Source organism: Ictidomys tridecemlineatus, unplaced genomic scaffold, assembly GCF_052094955.1.
Source record: "Ictidomys tridecemlineatus isolate mIctTri1 unplaced genomic scaffold, mIctTri1.hap1 Scaffold_215, whole genome shotgun sequence".
Lineage (NCBI taxonomy): Eukaryota > Metazoa > Chordata > Mammalia > Rodentia > Sciuridae > Ictidomys > Ictidomys tridecemlineatus.
In genome coordinates, this window is record NW_027521854.1 from 6,101 (window position 1) to 9,297 (window position 3,197).

Consider the following 3,197-nt stretch of genomic DNA (forward strand, 5'->3'; position numbering starts at 1 on the left):
GACCAAAGCTTTCTATTATCTTTTCCATGAATTTTTTCTCTTTTCACCCTGAGAAATGTTTTTTTTTCCTCTTCTGAGCTCTACAATATTTACAGTCTACTTACTCATTTGTATATCTTTGTTCCCTTAGTTTACTGGAGGAATTCTGCAAACAAATGTTAGGAAAAAAAGAAATATATATATACAGAGATTTCAACATATTATATTAGTTTGTATTAGTCGTGGCTATGGTTATCAAAATACACCAAGTAATGGTGATTTTTAAAATATTAAATTTAGTTTTGTTTAAACAGATTTAGGGCTGTTTTTATGGCTATTTTATGTCTGCAGAAATTTAGGTTTCTTCTTTATTATTCTATTGCTATGTCACATGTGATTTTGATCTCAGGGACTTTTAAAGTAAACATAAAAATGCTCTGAAAAAGGAAGTCTATTAAAATAATCAAGGCACAACTAGTAGTGTCTACCCCTTTCCTCCAGAATAGATTGAAATAAAATAAAAATATTGTGGCTTAAACAAACCAATGACAATGTAGGATGAAAGATGGTTTAGGAAGATTGAAGTCATTTTCTGAGGGAATTATATTGAGACTTTTAGTTTTAGTTTTTTTTTTTTCTTTTCTGGGTACCAGGGATTGAACTCAGGGGGCCTCAACCACTGAGCAACATCCCCAGCTCTATTTTGTATTTTGTCCAGATACAGGGTCTCACTGAGTTGCTTAGTGCCGCCAAGCTCTTGGGATTACAAGCGTGAGCCCCCATGTCAGGCCAACACTTTTAGTTTTTTACTTAGTAAAATTTATGCTTAATGAAAATATTTTCCTTGATATAATATTCTGTGTTCTGAGTTAGTGTTTATAGTCTTAATAACTATAGCAAAAAAATATCTTCCAAAATCAGTTCCTAATCAAGCATAGCTTTAATGGATTCATATCTAAATTATTTCTTTTAAAGAAGAGGAGATATTTTTATCTATTTTGAAAACTTGACAATTATCATTACATTTGCATTAACTTGTAAAATAGCTATGTCAGCTACTATTCCTATGTTAAATTCTTCTAGAGTAAGCACTAAATAATTTCACTAAAAAGTTGTATTTTCCAAATAAGTTTTTGTAATTGTATTCCTTCCTATATTTATGTTGCCTGATTCTGTTTTATAATGAGTATGAGGAAGGGAGTGTACTTTTTAATATTGTCCAATTTCTTTAGTCTCTATTCAATAATTTAATGTATTTTCCTTTTGTCTCATTCTACACCAGTTCTTTTGGTCTTCTAAGAAAAATATATGGTTGTAAATGTCTGAGGAAAGTGATTTGTTTGTTCATTTGTTGTGTTGTGTTTTGTTTTGTTTTAAAAAGCATCTATGTAATGATCATATTCATGTAATATATCTTTCTACAAGGTAATGTTGCCAATTTAATTAAGAGAAGGGGCTGGGCTGGGGATAAAGCTCAGTTGGTAGAGTACTTGCCTTGCATGCACAAGCACCTGGGTTTGATCCCCAGCACAAAAAATAAATAAATAAATAAATAAACAAACAAACAAACAAATAAAAATAAAAATTAGGATAAGGAGGCCTGGAATAAATTTATCTTTCAATCAGTCATCTATCTACATTTATTAAGCTCTTCCAGAAGAACAAAACCAATAAATAATATACACAATATCATGAGGGTATTTATTGGTTTGGCTTTCTGATAAGAAGATGGATAGTCCCACAAATGCTGTTTATATGCTAGAGAGCTGGGAAATCAATAGCTGCTCAGTCTAAAAGGCTGGATTGGATGCCTCAGAAGAGGGATCAGGGATGTGACCCCAGTCCATGGCTGAAGTCCTGAAAGGTCCCTGGAGAGTCACTGATGTAAGTGGAAGAATCTGGCAGAAAAAAAAATGCACTTGAAGAAGAAGGGTTGTTGAGCCTATATTTGCACTTCCTCTCTCTTTCATTTTTTGTTCCATATGGGACTCCAGACTATTAGATAGTGGCATACAGTTTGTTCACTCATATGCCAATCATTCCTAGAAAAGCCTCACAGACACACCAAGAATGCACCCAGCACCTCTCTCTCTCTCTCTCTCTCTCTCTCTCTCTCTCTCTCTCCATATACATGTATATAATTATATGTATATAATTATATAATTGTATTGTTGCATATATAATTGTAATATATAATATAATCTCATTCACATCCCACATGGGTGATGGAATTTGTGTTTCTTCTGCATAAATGAGGCTGGATGCAAAGTAAAACTAAGAGAAGAAGATGACAAAAAAATCACAGGACACAGAAAGTAATTTTGAAAAGCAAAGGCAAGATGGCTCTACAACCTTAGGAGTCAAGCTTCCACACTGGAATGAGAGAGAGTAAGAGCCCACGTTTGCTTTATTTTATGTGGAGAAAACTTCAAAGTTTTCCACAGAATGTTCTTCTGCTAATAAGCTAGGATTTTGCCTGTCCAGTCCCAATGGGTCATGCCAAGGGGAACTAGGAAAGCAGCCTTCCTAGCCCAGTGAAGACTGAGGTCATGTGCATTGCATAATCTATTAACTAGGAGGAGCCACAAAATGACTTGTAACGTCAAACCAAAATCTCCTTGGCTTAGGCTGAGTGAAGACACTAAATAGCTCAAGATTGGCTTCCCACATATATATAAAATAAAATATTATTTTCCAGTGGTTACTATGTTTCTAGTTGTGTTTGGGCACAACATGGACAATACTTTACAGAGCCTGTGGAGACACAAACAGGCAATTAGATGTTCTAGTGGGACATACAGAGGCTTTTTCTCTAAATGTATTTAGGAAACAGGCTTTGTGAAACAAGAGGGTACATTGTCATAGATGCATCTCCACAATGATGGGCATAGAGTCATGGTATGTACAACAGTGTGCTAACTCTCTGGACTAGCACCTGGAAAGAAGGTATGGCTTTCAGCAACAATAGCTACACCACAACCCCATCAACCACTCCTTACCACCATCTATGGTGGTCATGCTATAGGGAAACTCTGTATTAATACCATTACCTGTATGATTTTTTTCCCATTTAAGGATGGGAAATTTATTGAAGCTTCAGAACCATGGAGCTCAAGAAGGAGATCATCCTATGATGTCAGAAGAACTAGTTGAGGGGGCCTTTTTGGCTGGTTGGGAATGTGAACTATAGGGACTGTGGCCAAGTTAGCAACTTGTGT